This window comes from Hypanus sabinus, chromosome 25 (assembly GCF_030144855.1).
Source record: "Hypanus sabinus isolate sHypSab1 chromosome 25, sHypSab1.hap1, whole genome shotgun sequence".
In the NCBI taxonomy this organism is placed as follows: Eukaryota; Metazoa; Chordata; class Chondrichthyes; order Myliobatiformes; family Dasyatidae; genus Hypanus; species Hypanus sabinus.
The window spans coordinates 52,850,031-52,876,146 of record NC_082730.1 but is presented as its reverse complement, the minus strand read 5'-3'; the positions used below and the strand labels follow the sequence as shown (position 1 = coordinate 52,876,146).

At 44.6% G+C, this 26,116-nt stretch overlaps 1 long non-coding RNA gene across 1 annotated transcript; it reads right to left on the bottom strand.

Annotated features, from left to right (window-relative positions):
* Positions 1–750: 750 nt before the first annotated feature.
* On the bottom strand, positions 751–25,615 carry LOC132381309 (uncharacterized). Its single transcript, XR_009508002.1, has 3 exons — positions 25,450–25,615; positions 22,443–22,551; positions 751–1,559 (listed from the first exon to the last, which is right to left on the bottom strand). It is a non-coding gene; the product is annotated as an uncharacterized LOC132381309 (long non-coding RNA).
* Positions 25,616–26,116: the final 501 nt, after the last annotated feature.

The window sequence follows — 26,116 nt, the reverse complement described above, 5'->3', positions numbered from 1 at the left end:
GTGAGATTGAGACGGCTCATCCCACTCCCAAATCCCGGTTTGTATGGATGCTGAGTACTTGCTGCCCTGTTACAAATTAGTGCCACCAAATAACAGACAGTACCCTTCGTATGATTAAAGGAATTACATTTATGAATCTTAACTAAAGGGTTTGTAAAGAATAACAAGAAGAAAAGGACCCAGTCTAATTAAACAGTCAAATGTGCACAAGTTGGGGCTTATCTTGAGCTTCTCTGTCACTCATGCGCTGGGCCCTCGGCCAACGTGAAAGCACACATCACCTTCTGAACATCGCTCAGAATCCATCTCAAACAAATAGGCCTCCCGTCGGATCATCTGCTACCACCAGTTCTTTCCAGTGTCTTCTCTCTCCATCTCCCACCGAACACAGCCCCAAGCCCAACCTTAATGTCCCCCAGCAGAACAATCTTCCCTTAATCCCACCATCCCAATCGGATGGCACACATTTCTCCCCATCTCTCATCTTCAACAACAAGCCAAACAAGCTGAAAGCAGAACAGACTGCTCTTACTGAACTGCCAAGTGAAATACACACAGCATAACAGTAAAAATATGAACCAGGGTATTTCACCTCATAGGAACATTTCCATTGCTCAGCAACAAACCAACGTAAAATGTTGGCGAATGGAAATTCTACTCCATATCACTAACATCATTAGAAGAAAAGGGTCATCCGACAAACTTTGTAAATCAATAGTCATTCTTACTATACAGAAGTAAGCTCATAAAAGCAAAAGAAAGGCATTTGATTTGGTTGTGGCAAATTATTAGCCTTGGCATTCATCACTGTTCAGTCATTGGTGAGATAGTCAAAGTGATCAGGAATATATAAGAGTAATGAATCATTGTAGCTGCAATTATCTCATTTTTTGCCATTTTCCTCTATGTCTACGGAGGCCATGGGTCGACGGTGGCTGGTAGCTGAGTTGGCGGCACAGCAGTCACTCTTTGCGAGACTTCAAGTGGCCGCTATCCTTGATTCTGGCAGGAGGATGTTTTTGAAGTTCAGAGATCTATGTGCTAATTGGACTGCAGTTTACATCGCCCTCCTTCAGTTTTCTGTCTTTTATTTCTTGTTGCCAATTGGTGGGTAGGGGTTCTGGGTGGGCAACGTGCTGGTTTTTGGGTGGGGGGGGTTGCGGATTTGGAGTTTGATGTTCGTGTTGGTTTATCTGTGTGGGCTATCTGTTGTTCTTTTTGTGTGGGAGAGGGGTTGGGGCTTTGGTGCTTTTGGTTCTGTTTTTTGCAGGGGAGGAGTTGGGGTTTGATGTTGTCACTGTTCTTTGTGAGGGATGGGATGTGGGTTTGGAGATTTTGATATTCTGGCTGCCATTTTCCATGTGGGCAATCTGTTGGCCATTGTGCAAGGGAGAGGGTTGGGGTTGGGGGTTTGATTCTAGCTGTAGTTTTCTCTGTGGGCGGTCTATTGGTTTTTGTGTGAGGAAGGGGTGGAGCAGTTTTGGGTTTGTGAGTTTTGATTCTTTTTCCTTCTCATGCAGGGAGGGGGCTTGAAGTCTTCTTCTGTATTTCATGGCTATCTGGAGAAGATAAATATCAGAGTTTTATTGTAACACATACTTTGACAATAAAATGAACCTATGGATAAAACACTTAACAATGATCTATTGCAAAATTCATTCATATTCATTCCCATTCTCTCTGTCTCTCTCTCTCCCTCTCTCTATCCCTCTCTCTATCCCTCTCTCTCTCCCTCTCTCCCTCTCTTTCTCTTCTTCTCTCTCTCCCTCTCTCTCTCTTTCTCTCTCTCTCCCTCTCTCTCTTTCTCTCCCCTCTCTTTCTCTCCCCTCTCTCTCTTTCTCTCTATCTCTCTCTTTCTCTCTCTCTCTCCCTCTCTCTCTCTCCCTCTCTCTCTCCCTCTCTCCCTCTCTTTCTCTTCTTCTCTCTCTCCCTCTCTCTCTCTTTCTCTCTCTCTCCCTCTCTCTCTTTCTCTCCCCTCTCTTTCTCTCCCCTCTCTCTCTTTCTCTCTATCTCTCTCTTTCTCTCTCCCTCTCCCTCTCTCTCTCCCCTTCTCTCTCTGTCTCTCTATCTTTCTCCCCTCTCTCTCTTTCTATCTCTCTCTCTTCCTCCCTCTCCCTCTCTCTCTCTCTCTCTCCCTCTCCCTTTCTCCCTCTCTCTCTCTTTCTCTCTCTCTCTCCTTCCCCCCTCCCATAAGTGACAGGAATACCCAAAGAATTAACACAAAATCTTTCATCAAAATCTTAAAATATTTTTCATCAATCTGAAGATTTTGATTTACAGCAGCATCAAGAGCTGCCCAATTGGAATCTATCAAAATGTTAATCAACAATCCGCCGGCAGAATATTGTAAATGAGGCTTGCACCATACTAATCAAGTTTGACCCAGTTTCACTGGTATCTCTTTTGCTTTTCCTAATAATTCTATTATATTTAAAGAACAGTAATGGGAAAGAAACTTCCAAAGATTTCATTTTCTGTGGGAACAGTTAATTTTCAGAATTTTATGGATTTTTGATAAACAATTTGTTATTTACATACTTATTTTTGGAATACATTTCAAAGTTAAAAGTTCAAAGTAAATTTATTATCAAAGTATATGTACTGTATGTCACCATACATAATGCTGAGTTTCATTTTGTTGTGGGCATGCTCAATAAATCTATAGAATAATAACCATAATAGAATCAATGAGAGACTGCACCAACTAGTGTATTCAAGCAGAATGCAGAAGACAACAAACTGTGTAAATACAAAAAGAAGAAATAATAATAAATGAATAAACAATAAATATTGAGAAATTTAATGGTTTAGTTCAATCTATTTCTATACTGACATAATTATTAATTTTATATTGGTATGTGGAATGGAACAGTGCTCTTTGCCTCACAAAGCTATGCCAATATTTCAACTAACAAGATCAATCTAACCTTTCCCTCCCACATTATCATCCATTTCTGTTTCATCCATGTGTCTAAGAGTCTCTTAAATGTCTTTAAGATACAGTATGTTCCTCTTCTATCAGCCCCAACAACGTGTTCCAAGCATGCATTTCTCCAATCACTTTAAAAGTCAGTACTTTTGCATTAGCCATTGTCTCCCTGGGGAAAAGGTGCTGACTTGCCACTCTATCTATGCCTCTTGGCAATTTATCCACATTTCATTCTTCTTCAAAGAGAAAAACCCTACCTCGCTCAATCTTCCTTCCTACGACGTGCTTCCTAATCCAGGCAGCATCCTGGTAAATCTCCTCTGCACCTTCCCTGAAGTTTCCACATCATTCCTATAAAGCAGGGACCAGGATTGAACACAAGTGTGGTCTAACCAGAGTTTTATAGAGCTGCAACATTACCAATCAATACAGTCCAAGGTTTTAGTGATTTGTGTATCTCTTCGCTGTATACCGTGGTACCCAATGGTCACCTCTTCACAACCTGTAATCAAATACTTAATTGCTGACAGCTTCCAGATTTCAGTCCATGCAAATAGATCATATCCTCTCACTTCCATCTGTATCATTAATTTGATAACCTTGTTGAGATTGTTGCATTTATGCAGATAGAATGTCTTTAATTTTAAACATTTCTTTCTTCATTTGCTGCCTGATTTCATCGCTGGAATTTTACTTATTTCACTTATTCGTTCTCTAACATTCCCTTTTGCTTTATTTCTAACCTAACCTATATTTCTTCGAGATTCCCATCCTCCTGCCAAACTAGTTTGCAATAGTAATTCTCCATAAAAAGAAATTGGCCTGGCCTGCCTCTGCTGATTTGTATAGGTCTTACACTCTTTGATAAATATGTCACACTTCAGGCGCTAGACTTAGCATAAATCATTAGCATAAATAAATAGTCTTTAAAAATCAAGAAAAAGATTGTTTTCAGATTCTATATTTAATATTTAGATATTTTTGTCAATTTGAGCTGATAGTTTCAATGAGACAATCCAGCAATGATAACAGCACATATCAAAAACGAATAGCCCCACTCATTTCTACAACAAAATATCTTCTACTCTACTATAAGCAATGCCATGAGAAATCACTAATTAGTACAGAACAAAAGAAGTGACACAAATCAGCTTGTTGAGCAGAGAGTGATATAGAAAGGGAACAGGCCCTTTGGCTCAACTGGCCCATGCTGAACAAAATTCCCCATTCATGCCAGTCCCATTTGCCTGCATTTGGCCCATCACCTTCTAAACCACCCCAATCCATATACCAGTCCAACTGTCTTTCAAAAGTTGTTATGGTACAGAACCTGGCTCATGCTGTTACATCCACATACGAGGGGTGATTGATAAGTTTGTGGCCTAAGGTAGAAGGAGTCAATTCTAGAAAACCTAGCACATTTATTTTTCACCATAGTCCCCTCCGACATTTACACACTTAGTCCAGCGATCGTGGAGCGTACGGATCCCTTCTTTGTAGAAGTGGTCCACAGCAGGGGTGATTGATAAGTTCATGGCCTAAGGTAGAAGGCTCTCATTACATGCACGTGCAGTTCAACTCTGAGTGATTATGTAGAAAGTTTGAAGTTAATAACTCATCTCCTTCTACCTTAGGCCATGAACTTATCAATCACCCCATGCTGTGGACCACTTCTGGAGGTCCAAGATATCGATTTCTACAAAGAAGGGATCCGTGTGCTCCACAATCGCTGGACTAAGTGTAAACGCAGGAAAAATAAATGTGCTAGGTTTTCTAAAATTAACTCCTTCTATTTTAGGCCACGAACATATCAATCACCCCTCGTATATACCTGCCCTTTTTTCAAAAAGATTGCTCCTTGACTTCCTAATAAGCCTTTCCTCTCTCACTTAAACTGTGCCTTCTAGTTCTTCACTGCATGTGTTCACCTCTTCTATGCCCTCCATGAATATATATGTCTATGTTTATATGTCTGTATGTCTATATATGTCTATAACTTATATGTCTATAAGTCCATAACATCACTTCTTAATTTCCTATAGTCCAAGGAATAAAGTCCTAGTCTGTCCAACCTCTCCCTATAACTCAGTCAATCATAACCTTGTCAGTTTATTCTTCACTCTTTCCAGTTTAGTAACACTTGTTCCTACAGCAGGGTGACCAAAACTGAATGCAGTAGTCTAAATCTAGTCTCACCAGCATTACATACAACTGAGCCATGATCGCCCAACTTGCCTTGACTGATGAAGGGCAGCCTGTCAAGAGCCTTCCGTCATCTACCTTCGACTCTATTTTCAGGGAATTATTACCTGGAACTCCAGGGTCCTCCATTCTGCAGCACTCCTCAGGGCTCTACCATTCATTGTGAGTGGCCTGTCTTGACTTGACATTCCAAAATACACATTTCCCACTTCATTGAATTAAATTCCATTGGCCATTCTCCAGTCCAATTACTCTGCTGATCAAGATTGTCCTCTACATCTTGATAACCTTCCTCAGAATCCACCATGCCATATACTTCAGTATTGTCCACGATTTCCGAAATGACCTGCTCACCATTATTGACAATTTGTTACCGTCACTGTCAGAAGACAGTCCATTGTTGACATACATATAGTTCGACATCAACATTGCAGCCAATATTGCTGTTGGTTATCTTGATATCTTATTCATATTACGCCTTGTACATATTTACATCCTGCTCATATCCCAATCTAACACTGTAAAATCAAAAGAAAGGAAAAACTGGGAAGCTGCTGCAACTTTGATCTCTAGTCTATTCAACACTGAATATCCAGTTGGTGTGATATAGCCAGCAGAGCCAGAGCAGATTTTTTTTCTAAACCTGAGATAAACTGGGACTAGAAACATTTCAAGATGTATGCAAACACTTCATTAGTTGTACCAAAGACCAATGAATTTCTAACTAATTAATACGATATGTAAGATAATAAAAACAGTTTTTCTGGCTGCCATTTAAGGTCAATTATGCTGTAAAAGATAATGTATTTTCTTTTACAATCTTGGATTTGGATGTGTATCCAGTTGGCTTGTTGATTTAACCAGTTTCTAGCATAATTTCATTTTATTTTCATTGCTTTCTAATCTGGCCGGAGAGTGGGCTACATTATTCTGCAATAACAAGACTATAATATACTGTCGAGTCAGGAGAGCAATCATTCTATTCACAGGCAACACGTACAGAACGCTAGAGGAATTCAGCAACTCAGCCAGCATCTATGAAGGGGAAGAAGAACTTAACATTTTGGGCCGAGACCCTCCTATCCCCCATCCTTTCTAGTCCTGAGGAAGGTTCTTGGCCAAAAACATCAACTATTTATTACCTTCCATAGATGCTATCTGGTTTGCTGAGTTTTTCAAGTATTTTATATGTTTTGGACCCTGACACACTGTATCTGTGGTTTGCTTTCTGACTGAAGTTCTTGGCAAAGAGGAACATTCCATTACAGAAACAGGGTACTGGGCATCCCCTTTAACCTAGTAATAGCAATCCATTTAAATTGTTCACAACAAGTTCTAAATCATAGTTTGCACTGGTTCTCACAATATTATTAATTTGTCATGAATTCAAGATTTCCCAAGCTATATATCACCTTTTAAAGTTTTAAGTAGTGTTAGGCATGGTTGTAACCAAGAGTGAAATTTGGTTTCAAATTATTGTTTCTATTTTTCTCAAACTAGAGGCATTCAAGAAATTTCTGGTCAGATGTTTAGTAGGGCATAGTGACCAATCTCTTCACAGGAAAAAAACAAAACAATAATTACCATTCTGGAGCTACAGGGACATTCTGGCGCTACAAAGAACAGCCAGCTATCCTTACTGTAAACTTCACATTCCTACCCATCTACCAGGAGTTAAGACTGTAAGGCCACATGTTGTTTACTTGTATTTTCAAAAGGCCCTTAACAAGTTGCCACACATGAGGCTGCTAAACAAGACCTCATGGTATGGCTGAGAAGATAGCAGCAAGGATAGAAGATTGGCTGACTGGCAGGAGGCAAAGAGTGGGAATAGCAGGGGCCGGGAATAATCGGGTTTGGGCTTGTTACTTTTTAAGTTATATGTTAATGATCTGGATTAAAGAATTGATGACTTTAGGTCAAGTCTGTAAATGATACAAAGATGGGTGGAAGGGTTGGTAGTGTTGAGGAAGCAGGGAGTCTGTAGAAGGATTGGAAAGATTAGGAGAATGGGCAAAGAAGTGGCAGATGGAATATAGTGTCAGGAAGTGTATGGTCAGGGATGCATACATTATTTTCAAATTCATATATCAGAGGAGCACAGGGACTTGTGCAGAATCCCCGAAAGGTTAACTTACAGACTGAGTCATTGGTAAGGAAGGCAAATGAAATGTTAGCATTCATTTTGAGAGGACTAGAACATAAAAGCATGGATATAATGCTGAGGCTTTATAAAGCATTGACCAGAGCAGGATTGGGTCCCTTATCTAAAAAAAATGTGCTGACATAGGGAAGTCTCAAGAGGAGAGCTGTGAGAATGATCCCAGGAACGAAAGGGTTAATCACAGGAATAAGGCATGTATGATGATTCCGGCATGTGCTTGCTGAAATGAGAAAAATGAGAAAAACAAATGAGTCAGTCATTAAACACGAGGAAATCTGCAGATGCTGGAAATTCAAACAACACACACAAAATGCTGGTGGAACACAGCAGGCCAGGCAGCATCTATAGGAAGAAGCACTGTCGACGTTTCGGGCCGAGACCCTTCGTCAGGACTAAACAAAAGGAAAGGTAGTAAGAGATTTGAAAGTAGTGGGGGGAGGGGGAAATGCAAAATGATAGGAGAAGACTGGAGGGGGTGGGATGAAGCTAAGAGCTGGAAAGATGATTGGCAAAAGTGATACAGAGCTGGAGAAGGGAAAGGATCATGGGACGGGAGGCCTCGGGAGAATGAAAGGAGGGGGGGAGCACCAGAGGGAGATGGAGAACAGGCAAACAACTAAATATGTCAGGGATGGGGTAAGAAGGGGAGGAGGGGCATTAATGGAAGTTAGAAAGGTCAATGTTCATGCCATCAGGTTGGAGGCTACCCAGCTGATATATAAGGTGTTGTTCCTTCAACCTGAGTTTGGATTCATTTTGACAGTAGAGGAGGCCATGGATAGACATATCAGAATGGGAATGGGAAGTGGAATTAAAATGTGTGGCCTCTGGGAGAACCTGCTTTTTCTGGCGAACCGAGTGTAGGTGTTCAGCGTAGGTCTCCCAGTCTGTGTTGGGTCTCACCAATATATAAAAGACCACACCGGGAGCACCAGACGCAGTATACCACACCAGCTGACTCACAGGTGAAGTGTCGCCTCACCTGGAAGGACTGTCTGGGGCCCTGAATGGTGGTGAGGGAGGAAGTGTAAGGGCAGGTGTAGCACTTGTTCCACTTACAGGGATAAGTGTCAGGAGGGAGATCGGTGGAAAGGGATGGGGGGGACGTGGAGAAGGGAGTTGCATAGGGAGCGATCCCTTTTGAAAAGCAGAAAGAGGGGGAGAGGGAAAAACGTGTTTGGTAGTGGGATCCCGTTGGAGGTGGCAGAAGTTACAGAGAATTATACGTTGGACCTGGAGGCTGGTGGGGTGGTAGGTAAGGACAAGGGGAACCCTATCCCGAGTCGGGTGGTGGGTGGATGGGGTGAGGGCAGATGTGCAGGAAATGGGAGAGATGCGTTTGAGAGCAGAGTTGATGGTGGACGAAGGGAAGCCCCTTTGTTTAAAAAAGGAAGATATCTCTTTCGTCCTGGAATGAAAAGCCTCATCCTGAGAGCAGATGTGGCGAAGACGGAGGAATTGTGAGAAGGGGATAGCCTTTTGCAAGAGACGGTGGGAAGAGGAATAGTCCAGGTAGCTGTGAGAGTCTGTAGGCTTATAGTAGATATCTGTAGATAGGCTGTCTCCAGAGATGGAGACAGAAAGATCAAGAAAGGGGAGGGAGGTATCGGAAGTGGACCAGGTAAATTTGAGGGCAGGTTGAAAGTTGGAGGCAAAGTTAATGAAGTCGACAAGCTCAGCATGCGTGCAAGAGGCAGCACCAATGCAGTCATCGATGTAGCAAAGGAAAAGAGGGGGATGGATACCGGTAGAGACTTGGAACATGGACTGTTCCACAAAGCCAACAAAAAGGCAGGCATAACTGGGACCCATACGGGTGCCCATGGCTACACTCTTGGTTTGGAGGAAGAGGGAGGAGCCAAAGGAGAAATTATTGAGAGTAAGAACTAATTCCACTAGACGGAGGAGAGTGGTGGTAGAGGGGAATTGGTTAGGTCTAGAATCCAAAAAAAAGCAAAGATCTTCGAGACCATCTCAGTGGGGGATGGAGGTATAAAGGGACTGGACGTCCATGGTGAAAATAAGACGGTGGGGGCCAGGGAACTTAAAATCATTGAAAAAATTCAAAGCATGAGAAGTGTCATGAACATAGGTGGGAAGGGATTGAACAGGGGTGGATAAAACAGTGTCTAGGTATGCAGAAATGAGTTCGGTGGGGCAGGAGCAAGCTGAGACAATAGGTCTACCTGGACAGGCAGGTTTGTGGATCTTGGGTAGGAGGTAGAAACGGGAAGTGCGGGGTGTGGGAACTATGAGGTTGGTGGCAGTGGATGGGAGATCCCCAGAGCTGATAAGGTTGGTGATGGTATTGGAGACAATGGCCTGGTGCTCCTTAGTGGGATCATGATCAAGGGGTAAATAAGAGGTGTTAGCAGAGAGTTGTCGCTGTGCCTCGGCCAGGTAGAGGTCAGTACGCCAGACAACAACAGCTCCCCCCTTATCAGCGGGTTTGATAGTGAGGTTGGGATTGGTGCGGAGGGAGCGGAGAGCAGTGCGTTCGGAAGGAGTGAGGTTGGAATTGGAACAGGGTGTGATGAAGTCGAGACGGTTGATGTCCCGTCGGCAATTAGCAATAAAGAGATCCAGAGCAGGTAGAAGACCAGAGCGGGGTGTCCATGAAGAGGGGGAGGGTTGAAGACGGGAGAAGGGGTCATCGGTGGGGGTAGGAGAGTCCTTGTCAAAGAAGTAATCTCAGAGACGGAGCCGGCGGAAGAAGAGTTCAGCGTCATGGCATACGTAGAACTCACTGAGGTGGGCGAAGGGGGACAAAGGTGAGGCTCTTACTGAAGTCAGAGCGCTCTGCCTCAGAGAGTTGAAGGTCGGAGGGAATGGTAAAGACCCGGCAAGGATGAGAGATAGGATCAGAGGGGGGAGGGAGGCTGGTGGTGTCAGTGGAGAGGGAAGGGTTGGGGTGAGAGGAAGATGGAGCCTCTGAGGGCCCAGGTGCTGACGATGGGATCTGAGGGAGAGGGGATGGCAGAGTGGTGGTGGGGCAAGGGGAGACAATCACAGCATGTGAAGACCCGGACTGGAGTTCAAGGCTGGAGTCGCAGTCGATGGTTGCACAATCGCTTTGAAGCTGTCCATGGTCGTTGGAACCCACGCTGTTGGTTCTGGAGTCCAGGTTTTCAATATGCCCTGGGTCACTGGGGCAGCCGAGACACAATACGAGGACCATGCTCTGGGGTCTGCAGATGGAAGATCTTGCGATCATTGCAGGACGTGATAAAGTCAAAGAAACGGCGATTGCACACATGGATCCAACGGAGGATGAAATAACGGACAGGTCCATTGCAAATGGAGAAAATGGTGTCCTGGAGGCGTGGAAGTGATTGTGATAGAGATGCCAGGTACCTTCTCCAGGCGACACTTCACCTGTGAGTCGGCTGGTGTGGTATTGTGGTGAACTACATATACCTGTCTGGACACGCCCCATCTGCTGACTGCTCCTGTGGCTCCTCCCACAGACTCCGGTATAAAGGCGATTGGGGCCTGAGCCCTGGTCTCAGTCTCCAGGATGTAGTATGGTGGTCAATTGCTGCCTCACCTCTCGGAGAGTTATTGATGATGCATCAGGTATACTGTGTCCGGTGCTCCTGGTGTGGCCTTTTATATATTGGTGAGACCTGACGCAGACTGGGAGACCGTTTCGCTAAACACCTACGCTCGGTCCGCCAGAAAAAGCAGGATCTCCCAGTGGCCACACATTTTAATTCCACATCCCATTCCCATTCTGATATGTCTATCCATGGCCTCTATTGTCAAAATGAATCCAAACTCAGGTTGGAGAAACCACACCTTATATACCGGCTGGGTAGCCTCCAACCTGATGGCATGAATATTGACTTCTCTAACTTCCGTTAATGCCCCTCCTCCCCTTCTTACCCCATCCCTGACATATTTAGTTGTTTGCCTGTTCTCCATCTCCCTCTGGTGCTCCCCCCCTTTCTTTCTCCAGAGGCCTCCCGTCCCATGATCCTTTCCCTTCTGTATCACTTTCGCCAATCACCTTTCCAGCTCTTAGCTTCATCCCACCCCCTCCGGTCTTCTCCTATCATTTCGCATTTCCCTCTTTCAAGTCTCTTACTATCTTTCCTTTCGGTTAGTCCTGACGAAGGGTCTCGGCCCAAAACTTCAACAGTGCTTCTCCTATAGATGCTGCCTGGCCTGCTGAGTTCCACCAGCATTTTGTGTGTGTTGTTTGAGTCAGTCAGTATATTCTCATGTCTGTGTCAATTGTGCTGAGGTGCAGATGGTTGAGAGCTTCAAGATTTTCGCTCTAAATATCACCAATAACTAACTCAGGGCGCCATGGTGGCATGGCGGTTGCACAAAGTTATTACCACTCAGGGCATCACAGTCAGGAGTTTAAGTAAGTTTGTATGTTCTTCCCCTGAGCATGTGCACCTCTGGGTGCTTCAGTTTCCTGCTATAGTCGAAAGACATGTGGGTTAGTAGGTGAATAGATCATTGTAAATTGCCCAAGGTGAGGTTACTGTTAAATAGGTGGGTGCGGATTGTTGGGCTGGAAAGGCCAATTCTGCACTGCATCTCGAGCCACGTAGATTCTTCAGAAAAGAAACACACCTGTATTCCCTCAGAAGGCTAAGAAAATTTGGCACACGCTAATTTTTAAGACGGACTGCACAGAACATCCTACTCAGATGCATCGCAGCTTTGTACAGCCCCAAACCTGCCCAAGACTGCAAGAAAGTGCCTAATGTTGTCAAAACAGTCCAGGCTGTCATGGAAACCAGCCTCCTTCCTATTGTCCTGTCAACACTTGCCACTGTTTTGAGGAAGCAGCCAGCATAATCAAAGAAGCCTCTCATCCCTGTCATTCTCTCTTCCTACCTTCACCCCACCACTTCATTGGGTAGAGTATACGAAAACATGTACAGTCTGAAGGATAGTTTCATGCTTCAATTAACTTCTTTTACTATAATGAATTTCTGATCTCTCAATCTACCTCATCATGGCCTTATAACTTATTTAATTACGTGCATTGCACTTCCTGTCTAAATGCAACTCTATATTCTGCCTTTGGTTATCATTTTTCCTTCTGTTCTACCCCAAATGATCTCATTGAAACTTATCTGATAATGAGAGGCCTAGACAGAGTGGGCATGGTGAGCATGTTTCCTGTAGTGGGGGAGTCTAGGACCAGAGGACACAGATAGAGTGGATGTGGAGAGGATGTTTCCTATAGTGGGGGAGTCTAGGACCAGAGGACACAGATAGAGTGGATGTGGAGAGGATGTTTCCTATAGTGGGGGAGTCTAGGACCAGAGGACACAGATAGAGTGGATGTGGAGAGGATGTTTCCTATAGTGGGGGAGTCTGGGACCAGAGCACACAGATAGAGTGGATGTGGAGAGGATGTTTCCTATAGTGTGGGAGTCTGGGACCAGAGGACACAGAGAGAGTGGATGTGGAGAGGATGTTTCCTATAGTGGGGGAGTCTAGGACCAGAGGACACAGATAGAGTGGATGTGGAGAGGATGTTTCCTATAGTGGGGGAGTCTAGGACCAGAGCACACAGATAGAGTGGATGTGGAGAGGATGTTTCCTATAGTGGGGGAGTCTAGGACCAGAGCACACAGATAGAGTGGATGTGGAGAGCATGTTTCCTATAGTGGGGAGTCTAGGGCCAGAGGACACAGATAGAGTGGATGTGGAGAGGATGTTTCCTATAGTGGGGGAGTCTAGGACCAGAGGACACAGATAGAGTGGATGTGGAGAGGATGTTTCCTATAGTGGGGGAGTCTAGGACCAGAGGACACAGATAGAGTGGATGTGGAGAGGATGTTTCCTATAGTGGGGGAGTCTAGGACCAGAGCACACAGATAGAGTGGATGTGGAGAGGATGTTTCCTATAGTGTGGGAGTCTGGGACCAGAGGACACAGAGAGAGTGGATGTGGAGAGGATGTTTCCTATAGTGGGGGAGTCTAGGACCAGAGGACACAGATAGAGTGGATGTGGAGAGGATGTTTCCTATAGTGGGGGAGTCTAGGACCAGAGCACACAGATAGAGTGGATGTGGAGAGGATGTTTCCTATAGTGGGGGAGTCTAGGACCAGAGCACACAGATAGAGTGGATGTGGAGAGCATGTTTCCTATAGTGGGGAGTCTAGGGCCAGAGGACACAGATAGAGTGGATGTGGAGAGGATGTTTCCTATAGTGGGGAGTCTAGGACCAGAGGACACAGATAGAGTGGATGTGGAGAGGATATTTCCTGTAGTGGGGGAGTCTAGGACCAGAGGACACAGATAGAGTGGATGTGGAGAGGATATTTCCTATAGTGGGGGAATCTAGGACCAGAGGGCACAGCCTGAAAATACATGGCTGACCCTTTAGAAATTTCTTTAGCCAGAGGGTGGTGAATCTGTGGAACTCATTGCCACAGACGGCTGTGGAGGCCAAGTTATTGGGTATATTTAAAGCAGATGCTGACATGTTCTTGATTTGTAAGAGCATTTGTAAGAGGCGTTTTTGGGCTCTTCTGTTCTTGAAAACAATAAAAAGCTCCACTGCAATAGCAGGGGCAGGTGTTTTATTAACAAATTTATTAAAAATTAGTAAAAAATTTTTACTAAGCCCCAAAATATGAAAATATATACACAGTGGCAGAAAGAAAATATACACAAAAACCACCAGAAGACAACTGAAAGGCCATAAGAAGCTTTAAGATGAAATACGAAGGAAAGCTAGGCAATAGTAACAAAGAGAAAATCTAATGTTTTTTTAAGATACGAGGGATGATTAATATGTCTGAGAAGTATCAGAAGATTGCGTTGCCATCACTGCACGATGATTCTGGACATTTAGGGGTGGAAAGTCTATGGATTGCTCAAAGACAGGTTTTACTGGGCCCGAATTAAGTCAGAAGTTGAAGAGTTGCAAGTCGTGTATTTGCTGCATATGCCGGCAGACCCTGCCTGTGCAGGTAGCTCCTTTGTCCCACTTGCAGAGTGCAGTCCCTGGACCTGGTGTGTATGGGATTTCCTGTCCATAGAACCCGTGCCAGCAACACAGCGAATGTCTTAGTCATCACGGACCACTACACCAGATATGCTCAGGCTTTTCCTACCAAGGTCCAGAGGGCAACTATGGTGGCAAAAGTGTTATGGGAGAAGTAGTTTGTGCGTTATGGCCTTCCCCAGTGGATACACAGTGACCAGGGATGGGACCTTGAGAATAAGCTCTTCTGTGAGTTACTAGGTATGCTGGGAATTGAGAAATCAAGGACCACCCCCTCTCATCTGCAAAGCGACCCCCAACCTGAGAGGTTTATTCAAACCCTGCTAGACATGCTCGGGACTCTGGAGATCAGCAAGAAGAGCAGATGGAGTCAACATATTGGGCATCTGGCTCACTGTTACAACTGTGCACGCAATGATGCTACTGGGTATTCTCCCTATTATCTGATGTTTGGGTGTGAGGCAAGATTGCCCAGTGACCTTTGTTTTGGGACTGAAGAGGGTGACTTACCACCAGAGCCTTACTTGAAGTATGTGTCTGATATGAGGAGGGCGTACAAGTTGGCTGGGGAGGTGGCTACCAGGCAGAATCGGGGAACTAAGAGGAGGTATGATCAGAAAGTGAAGTTCTCCTAACTCTTGCCGGGAGACCGAGTCCTCATAAGGCGTTTGGGGCTACGTGGAGAGCACAAGTTGGTTGATCGCTGGGTGGCCACACCCTATGTGGTGGAGAGTCAGATGCCAAACCTACTGGTTTTCCAGGTGAGGCCTGAAGAGGGGAACGGGCCTGTCAAGCTTCTCCATTGGAACTACCTGTTGCCCCTGGGACAAGAGGTTCAGGTAGACCTAGAGCCCGACTTGGAGCCCACACCTAGTACGAAGACTTTGCGGAAGCAAGGGGGGGATGGAAGAGCCCACCAGAAACGAGACTGGGCCGGGCCCAGCCCCGGAAAGGGGCACTGATTCGGAGGATGATGATTTGGATGAGTGGTACATACTGCTGTTCGCTAACTCCCCCATGACGGAAGAAGAGACTCCAGGCCCTTCTCCCACTGTGTCAGGTGAGGTGAGGCGGGCTACTGGTGGGCAAAAGGGAGTACAGCAGGACTCTGGAGGAGAGGAAATGAGGCCTGAACCCGAGACAGTGGGCTCTGAGTTGCACAAGGGTTTGAGTGACAGGTTGTGGAAGTTTTCGCCAGGTGGCCCCAAGGTGTCCCCAGTAGCATCTGAGCCGGAAGAGTTAGAAGAGGGGGTACGGAGGTCTCAGCAGATTAGGAATCCCTCAGATAGGTTGGTCCATGTAGCACCTGGGGAGCAAGATGTGATCTCTACTGTTTTTGGGAGCTATGTTACTGCTTTCTGCACTTGGATTGGGCTCTGTGTTTTGCAGGAAGGGTTGGCAAATTATCTGAATGTCAAGGGGGCATGACTAAATTCAGTGGGAGGAGAATATAGGGTTCTCAGTAATATTAACTGTAATGTTAACTGTTAACTGCTAATAATAAAATGGCTTCTCTGTAGTGTTACCTGATGAGGTAATGTTCTTTGTAGCTGAAATCTTTGGGTTATAATTATAGGTAACAGAGAACTAACCAAGGGAAGTCATCTGTGTATGAGTGAGTGCGTGGGACTTTTTGGCGAGGAGAGGCGGAGAGGAAGGATGTGCGGGAAGCACTCTGGTAGACCACCGTGGTTGGTCCCAGTCTGGGGGTTGAGGAGTTCGGAGGGGATCGAATGGTAGAGAGAAGATCCTGTTCCTTGAGCTCCAGCGATTGTGCATGAACTGGTTTACTTTGATAAATGTGGCACTTTTTTCTTTTATATTTTTTCCCTACTAACTACATAGTCGCAGTAAGATTTATAAAGTGTAATCATTATTTTGTATTATGTGTTTGTACTGGGGGACATCACACAGCATCCACACAAACTTGATTACCCAGTTTGGTGGGGCTGATGGCTGCTCCCTTCAGACGACCGAGAGCTGAGCGAGCTGGAGGCGTACACGGGGAGAAGGCAAAGGAGTCGGGCTGAGAGGGGTAACAAATAAGCATTGATAAAATGGTGGAGCAGAGTTGATGGGCCAAATAGCCTAATTCTGTTCCTATGTCTTATGATCTACTCTTGATACAATGCCATTAGCCACAGTTCAGCTCAAAAAAATTAAGTTTGGAGTGAGCAATGGTGGGCTGGTGACACCAAGTTAGTCAAACCCACATGGTACAAATACTTGACCAACATTATAAGAAGATTCAATTCCCAATGTTGGACTTAATTAGACTTTCTATCATTGCTAAATTTAGATGGTTTGTACTTGAGCCAAATGCTCTTCACAGTTTGGTTCTCACAGTTTCCAATACGGTGTCATGATCCTTGAATGACTTTCAGCAATTCTGCAAGTGTGAGAATATAATTAACTTGTCCCATATGCTTTACTTCAGCAGTACAATGAATTCACTTCTTCAAATAAACCCACCATTCATTTGAAATTGTCCATACTTAGAGGAAAATATATGCATTTATTAAGGTAAATAATGAAGTGTTAATTATTAGCATCAAATAATTGTGCCAAGTGTGATGTCCGAAACTACATAACTATTTGACTTAGAAAATAGGAAATTTATTTTCTCATTTTATTAAAACGTCATAATTGTTAATTTCATAAAAACCCACAATTGACTTCTTATAATGTAATGGGCCATTCAGCCCATCAGGTTTATACAGTTTATATGAACAATCCATTGATCCCATGCCCCCTAATTATTTTCCCTCCCACGTTCAATTAATGCCCCCTGCCCGATTCTCCCACTATCCACCTATGCTAACATTTGGAGAACACACATGCTTGTCCAGACTACACAAAGTCTTTGTAATTTCTATTGTTTCCTATCTTTTTTTTACCACATTATGCCAGTCTTTCATATTCTATTAAAACTCCATTTATACAGTAAGTTATAATATCAACAAGAGCAGCTGTATCATTACAGTAAGCAAGTTAATCATTACTAGCAACTCACACAAAATGCTGGAGGGACTCAGCAGGCCAGGCAGCATCTATGGAAACGAGTAAATAGGCAATGTTTTGGGCCGAAACCCTTCATCAGAACAGTTTTGCTGAAGGGGCTCGGCCCGAAAAGTCAACTGTTTACTTTTTTCCATAGATGCTGCCTGGCCTGCTGAGACCCTCCAACATTTTGTGTGAGTTGCTTTGGATTACCAATCCAATCTGCAGACTTTCTCATGTTTGTTAATCATTGCTACTGTATATGCTTGCAAATAGTTGCATTATCCTCCATTGCCAATTTGAATGTGAACCTTCTTTCACTAATGGTTAACAGCACCTATAGTCTGAAGCTGTGGAGAGAGTCCCTCAATAAACCTCAAACAACAAAATGAATTCTGCACCATTTCTCCTTTCTGTCTTTTTCTCTACATGGTTAATATTGGCTGCTGTTGCACAATAAAGATAATTTCTGGAACTACACTCTGTCTGTTGTCCTAATGTTACATTAAATTCCATTGTTATGTAACCACTAGACTTAAATAATTAAAATTAGAATACAGCACAACTTTTTAAACATGCTAATAACCTTCAACATTTTAATCTATTTTCAGTAAGTAACTCACTCTCATACTCCAAAGAGTGAATGGAGAGTAAGCAGTTAACATAAAATGACCAACAATTCAAATAAAGGGTATGTAAAAGGCAGCTTTAAAAGAAAGGAAGGTGGAGAAGTCAAAGGATGGAGTGATTTTGGAGTAAAGTTCACGAAGATAAGGTTAGGGGTGTTGTTAGTGATGGTGGTTCATACAAAGAGGAAGAATTAGAGCCACTATGGGGCATAAATTGGAACCAAAGGCTACAGAATGTTGCAAAATCAATAGAAACAGACAGGTGTATACATTCCAATTGAGGTTTTGAAATCAATACCATGGTTTATGAAGGAAATACAGTAGATTTCAGCAAGTAGAAGCATTCATCGTTAAGATGCAGTTCAATGGTGTTATCGGTAATATCAGATAGTCTCATGACACCAATGTAATTTGGATTTTTTTGTTTCTGAATGTAGTATTTTAAGTCAGTAGGTAAGAAGAAAATCCGACAAGCAGGATCTCACATTTTCAGAGGAATTCACCTTACTTACAACTATATAACCCGATGGACAGGAAAGCGGGTCATGAGAGTTTGGTGGAATTCCTTTTGGGAATGTTGGCCTATTTTCCCTCATTGTAGTCAGAAGCTGGAAGATCTGCAACTCGGTCAGGAGGCCTCAGGGCAATGGACATTTCTTCAGCAGTTTGAACGGGGCACGACTGCGCAACCGCATGGAGGCCAGCCAGTCAGAACCGCAGGAGTTTAAAAGGAAGACGGATTTTACAGAGTGGGCGTTGGAGGAGCGGGCGATGGAGCAGTAGGAGACAGAGTAGGAAGGCTTTGGCTCAACAGGGCTTCGGCGATAATGGGACAAGGCCAGGTACATTATCTGTTTAAAATAAAGACAGACAGTATGTCTGTGAGGCCGGTTTTCTGTGCTCGGTGTCAGATGTGGGAAGTCATAGAGACTCCCGGCCTCCCAGGCGATCTCATCTGCAGCTCCTAAGGGACCGTGTTAGGGAACTGGAGCTGCAGCTCGATGACCTTCGTCTGGTCAGGGAGAGTGAGGAGGTGATAGAGAGGAGCTATAGGCAGGTAGTCACTCCGGGACCACAGGAGACAGAGAAGTGGGTTACAGTCAGGAGAGGGAAGGGCAAGACTCAGATGCTGGAGAGTACCCCAGTGGCTGTCCTCCTTAACAATAAGTACTCCTGCTTGAGTACTGTTGGTGGGGGGCGGGGGGGGGGGGGAAACGGCCTACCTGGGGAAAGCAACAGTGGCCATGCCTCTGGCACAGAGTCTGGTCCTGTGGCTCAGTTGGGTAGGGAAAGGAAGAGGAAGGCAGCAGTGATAGGGGACTCTATAGTTAGGGGGTCAGACAGGCGATTCTCTGGACGCAGGAAAAAAGTGTGGATGGTAGTTTGCCTCCCAGATGCCAGGGTCCGGGATGTTTCTGATCGCGTCCATGATCTCTTGAAGTGGGAAGGAGAACAGCCAGAGGTCGTGGTGCATATTGGTACCGACAACATAGGTAGGAAAAGGGAGGAGGTCCTGAAAACAGACTACAGGGAGTTAGGAAGGAAGTTGAGAAGCAGGACCTCAAAGGTAGTAATCTCAGGATTACTGTCTGTGCCACGTGACAATGAGTATAGGAATAGGATGAGGTGGAGGATAAATGAGTGGCTGAGGGATTGGAGCAGGGGACATGGATTCAGATTTCTGGATCATTGGGACCTCTTTTGGGGCAGATGTGACCCATTCGGGTTGCACTTGAATCCGAGGGGGACCGAATTCCTGGTGGGAAGGTTTACTAAGGCTATTGGGGAGAATTTAAATTAGAATTGCTGGGGGGTGGGAACTGAACTGAAGTGGCAAAGGAAAGGGAGGTTGGCTCACAAATAGAGAAAGCTTGGCGCCACTGCGAGAGGGAGGATAGGCAGGTGATAGAGAAGGGACGCACCCAGTCCGATGGTTTGAGATGTGTCTATTTTAACGCAAGGAGTATCATGAACAAAGCAGATGAGCTTAGAGCATGGATCAGCACTTAGAGCAATGATGTTGTGGCCATTACAGAGACTTGGATGGCTCAGGGGCAGGAATGGCTACTTCAAGTGCCGGGTTTTAGATGTTTCAGAAAGTACAGGTAGGAAGGCAAAAGAGGTGGGGGTGTGGCACTGTTGATCAGAGATAGTATCATTGCTGCAGAAAAGGAGGGGTTGTCTATGGAGTTTCTGTGGGTGGAAGTTTGGAATAGGAAGGGGTCAATAACTCTACTGGGTGTCTTTTATAGACCATCCAATACTAACAGGTCCACAAAGGCTGTTGTAAATCTGGTCAAGAGGAAAAGAAGAGTTTATTGAAATGTTCAAAAAACTAGGTAATGATATGAATCTAGAAGATTATAAGGCTAGCAGGAAAAAGCTTAAGAATGAAATTAGGAGAGCCAGAAAGGGCCATGATAAGGCCTTGGCAGGCAGGATTAAGGAAAACCCCAAGGCATTCTACAAAGTATGTGAAGAGCAAGAGGATAAGACGTGAGAGAATAGGACCAATCAAGCGTGACAATGGAAAAGTGTGTATGGAACCGGAGGAAGTAGCGGAGGTGCTTAATGAATACTTTGCTTCAGTATTCACTAATGAAAAGGATCTTGGCAATTGTAGGGATGACTTGCAGTGGACTGAAAAGCTTGAGAATGTAGATATTTAGAAATAGGATGTGCTGAAGCTTTTAGAAAGCATCATGTTGGATAAGTCTCTGGGACCGGATGGGATGTACCCCAGGCTACTGTGGGAGGTGAGGGAGGAGATTGCTGAGCCTCTGGTGATGATCTTTCCATCATCAATAGGAACAGGAGAAGTTCCGGAGAATTGGAGGGTTGCGGATGTTGTTCCCTTATTCAAGAAAGGGAGTAGAGATAGCCCAGAAATTATAGGTCAGTGAGTCTTACTTCAGTGGTTGGTAAGTTGACGGAGAAGATCCTGAGAGGCAGGATTCATGAACATTTGGAGAGGCATAACATGATTAGGAGTAGTCAGCACGGCTTTGTCAAGGGCAGCTTGTGCCTTACGAGCCTGATTGAATTTTTTGAGGATGTGACTAAACACATTGATGAAGGTAGAGCCGTAGATGTAGTGTATATGGATTTTATAAAATGTAGATGTAGTGTATATGCATTTGATAAGGCACCCCGTGCAAAGCTTATTGAGAAAGTCAGGAGGCATGGAAACCAAGGGGACATTACTTTGTGGATCCAAAACTGGCTTGCCCACAGAAGGCAAGGAGTGGTTGTAGGTGGGTCATATTCTGCATGGAGGCCGGTGACCAGTGGAGTGCCTCAGGGATCTGTTCTGGGACCCCTAGTCTTTGTGATTTTCATAAATGACCTGAATGAGGAAGTGGAGGGATGGGTTAGTACATTTGCTGATGACACAAAGGTTGGGTGTGTTGTGGATAGTGTGGAGGGCTGTCAGAGGTTACAACGGGACATTGATAGGATGCAAAACTGGACTGAGAAGTGGCAGATGGAGTTCAACCCAGATAAGCATGAGGTGGTTTAATTTGGTAGGTCAAATATGATGATACAATATAGTATTAATGGTAAGACTCTTGGCAGTGTGGAGGATCAGAAGGATCTTGGGGTCCAAGTCCATAGGACACTCAAAGCTACTATGCAGGTTGACTCTGTGGTTAAGAAGGCATACGATGTATTGGCCTTCATCAATCATGGGTTGAGTTTAAGAGCTGAGGGGTAATGTTGCAGCTATATAGGATCCTTGTCAGACCCCACTTGGAGCACTGTGCTCAATTCTGGTTGCCTTACTATAGGAAGGACGTGGAAACCATAGAAAAGGTGCAGAGGAGATTTACAAGGATGTTGCCTGGATTGGGGAGCATGCCTTATGAGAATAGGTTGAGTGAACTTGGCCTTTTTTCCTTGGAACGACAGAGGATGAGATGTAAACTGATAGAAGTGTATAAAATGATGAATGGCATTGATCATGTGGATAGTCAGATGCTTTTCACCAGGGCTGAAATGGCTAGCATGAAAGGGCATAGTTTTAAGGTGCTGGGGAGTAGGTACAGAGGACATATCGGGGTAAGTTTTTCACACAGAGAGTGGTGAGTGTGTGGAATGGGCTGCCGGTGACGGTAGTGGAGGCGGAAACAATAGGGTCTTTTAAGAGACTCCTGGATGGCTACATGGAGCTTAGAAAAATAGAGGACTATGGGTAAAGTCTATGCAGTTCTAAGTTAGGGTTATGTTTGACACAGCTTTGTGGGCTGAAGGGCCTGTATTGTGTTGTATGTTTTTCTATTCTCTATATCAGAGAAGCAATGAGAATGTAATAAAAGCTGAGTCAAACTAATCCAAGGTTTTGTTTTGATATGTTCTGGAGTTCGTAATGCACGAGGACGTAGAGTTGAAAAACGTCTGATCCTGGTGGAAAGAAAGGAGCGATGAAGGAAATTGTGGCAAACCCAGGAGAAAGGACACAGAGCTCCAGCTTCCTGCTGATGTGCCGAGAGTAGCAAAAATGAGAGTCACTAAAAGTTTGGCTGCTTTTCACCAACCTTCGTCCAAATGTACTGCGGTTTGGAACTCCTCAGAGTCCAGTAGTGTAGCTTCCCATTGTCGAATCGGGCATTGCTCACACAGCACCTTTGAGCGAAGGGGGACATTCTGTAGAATGAAGTATTAGGGTATTATTTGTTTTAATGAATTGAGGTTCATTTAAGCTTTCTAATTTTATCGCATTTTCAATATTTGACAATTTTAAAAGATTTTGATTTTTAAATTTTGACTAGTTCTGCACTCTGGTATATTTGAACTTTGTAACAGCTTTAACCAAGTGGGTGTGGTCTATCCAGTCAATATGGCTGGCTGTTGGTTCTTTGTAGCTGTTTCATAGATAAGGCTTACTCTGATTTCCTTTCATATCACAGCATTTATGCTTCCACCATGAGGAGCCTCATAACTGCAGACCAGGTGAAGACCTTGCAGGGGTTGACAGTGGGAACTGCTGAAGATAAATGAAGATAGGTGGTGAGCAAGAGTGACTCAGCACTGGAGATCATTCTGGCTGGTGATTTTGGCTGGAGCCGGAGAGAATTGTATTGTTAATTTTTGATTAATTTAACGTGCCTTGGCTCAATGGCTGCTCATAGGGCTAGGATTAATGCTTGTGAATTAACAGAGGGAAGAATGGTAACAAAGGGGAAGGAATTTGGGAAAACTATGACTTGACCTGCCCTCCATCATTTGCTAACATGACACATATGAGTTCGATGTTCTCTTGCAGTCTATGGAACTAGGAAAAGTGGATCTTGGAATGTGGTAATCCAACTTCAAAACAAGCCGAGTTATGTTGCTGAAAACTGCAGGGGTGCAGCAGTTGTTGTTACTGCTTTGTGCCTGCTGTGACAGCAGTTCAATCTTGAATTTGGGTTCTGTTTCTGTAGAGCTCTTCCTATCATAGTATGGGCTTCCCTGTATCTACTGGGTTAATTAGCAATTTGTCCTTCATGTATGGTCAAATCAGGGGTTGGGGTGGTTGCTGAGTATATGAGATTGAGTAAATTTATGGGCTGTCAGTAAAATATTAGTGATAATGACTATAGGGAGAGTGGGTTCATTGTTCTCAGCACCAATATTCTGCTGGGAATTAGTGTAGACTAGATGTTTCGAAATAAATAACAAGCGGATGAAGTTCAGTGAATTTTCTGAGAAAGAATGTGATCGCAGTTGAGAAAATGGTTTGGTCCAGTTCTGATGAAACATTAATTTCTCCAGTGGGTTTTCATTTCTGCGGTGGTATTTCCCCCAAATGGCATCCACACAAAAAAAAATCTCTGCAGAGATATTTTCAACCTTAGTGATTTTATCTACTCAGAGAGCAAGCAGGTTCGACCTACTCTGTCTCCCCAAAACCAATGATTCAAGTAGTTTGTTTGTTATGTCAGGGCCCCAGACAGTCCTTCCAGGTGAAGCGACACTTCACCTATGAGTCGGCTGGTGTGATACACTGCGTCTGGTGCTTCCGGTGTGGCCTATTGGTGAGACCTGATGAATACTGGTGGACCATGTCGCTGAACACCTACGCTCGGTCTGCCAGAGAAAGCAGGATCTCCCAGAGGCCACACATTTTAATTCTACGTCCCATTCCCATTCTGATATGTCTATCCATGGCCTCCTCTACTGTCAAAATGAATCCAAACTCAGGTTGGAGGAACAACACCTTATATATCGGCTGGGTAGCCTCCAACCTGATGGCATGAACATTGACTTCTCTAACTTCCTTTAATGCCCCTCCTCCCCTTCTTACCCCATCCCTGATATATTTAGTTTTTTTTTGTTTTTTCTCCCCCTCTCTTTTTTTTCTCTCTCTCTGTCCATCACTCTGCCTGTTCTTTATCTCCCTCTGGTGCTCCCCTTCCCCTTTCTTTTTCCCGAGGCCTCCCGTCCCATGATCCTTTCCCTTCTCCAGCTCTGTATCACTTTTGCCAATCACCTTTCCAGCTCTTAGCTTCATCCCACCCCCTCCGGTCTTCTCCTATCATTTTGCATTTTCCCCTCCCCCTCATACTTTCAAATCTCTTACTATCTTTCCTTCCGGTTAGTCCTGACGAAAGGTCTTGGCCTGAAACGTCGACAGTGCTTCTCCCTATAGATGCTGCCTGGCCTGTTGCGTTCCACTGGCATTTTCTGTGTGTTGTTTGTTATGTGCCATTTCTTATGATGTGGTTTTTATGATTATGGTTTCCCCGTGACTGTGATTGTTGTTGGCAAATTTTCCTACAGGAGTGGCTTTCCATTGCCTTCTTCTGGGCAGTGTCTTTCCATCGCCAGTCATTCTCAATACTCAGAGACTGCTTGCCTGGCATCAGTGGTCGCATAACTTGTGATATACACCAGTTGCTTGTATGCCCATCCACCACCTGCTCTCATAGTTTCAGATGACCTGGGTTGATAGGAGGGCGTGAGGGGCTAAGCAGGAGCCACACCTTACCTATGGGTGACCTGCAGGCTGGCAGAGGGAAGGGGTGCCTTGCATCTCCTTTGGTAGAGATGTATCTCAGCTCCAACACCCAGATTAAAGTAGACAACACCCAAAGCAATGCTCTTAATGGTCGTTGAAATATTTGACCCTCCGAGGAGTTGGAATACAGTACATGTGCATCCTTACTGCTTTGCACCTAGAGGGCAGGATCATTCCAGGCTTTTACTGCTAATCCATACCAAATCTCCCACCTGTTGCTCAATGTTGAAGTGGGCTCAGTTACCAAGTATTTGTGTATTCAAGCCAGTGCAGGAGGTATTTCTTATCCACCAAGTCAATCAAGGCGGGTCTGAGGTAAATGATTAACCACAATGGCTTGTTCCTTATGTTATTACAGAGATATGGGCTAAGACTTCATTTATTCTTCAGCCTACATAAAGATGGGCACTGCGTGCAGAGCTGGCTCCCCTGACAGGCTTCGCTTTCTCAGACTCGTTCCAGAGTTCTCCTGGGCAGCCTCCTGTCAGTGGAAGCTGGCTGTAGGCTGAAGGGTGAAAGACGTTTGTGCATCAGGAACATACCTTTTTCCTGATCCCTCTGAGCAATCGCTCAGAAATCTTCAACACAAGATGTTCTGGAGATGTAGGAAATCCGGAGGAGCACACTTAGTACGCTGGAGGATCTCAGCCGGGCAGAGAGCTGCTATGGAAGAGAATAAACAGCCAGTGTTTCTGGCCGAGGCCCTTCTTCAGGACAGGAAAGGGAGAGGGAGGAAGCCAGAAGGAGTACAAGCTGGAAGTTGATAGGTGAAGCCGGGTGGGTGGGGTAGGAGGTAAGAAGCACTGAGGTGATAGGTGGAAAAGAAAGCCTGTAGGAGAAGGAATCTGATAGGACAGGAGAGTGGACCATGGAGAAAAGGAAATAGGAGGAGGACCAGGGAGAAATGATAGGCAGGTGAGAAGAGGAGAGGTGAGGGGGGAGCCAGTGTGGGGGATTGCAGAAGAGGGAGGGAGGAGAGAAGTTAGAGAAATCAATGTTCACCCCCTACCTCTCTGTCCATTACTTTAGTATCTGTTCATTTGGCAGCAATGTTTTCCTAAAACTGGAAAAAAGCAGTATGTATAATGTGTGTATTATATAAGAGGCAACTACAATGAAGTCACCGAATTGTTGCAGAGAGAAGTTGTAGCACATCAGAAAGGAACACTGTACCAGAAATGACCCAAGGTCACCACTGTGACCCTCACA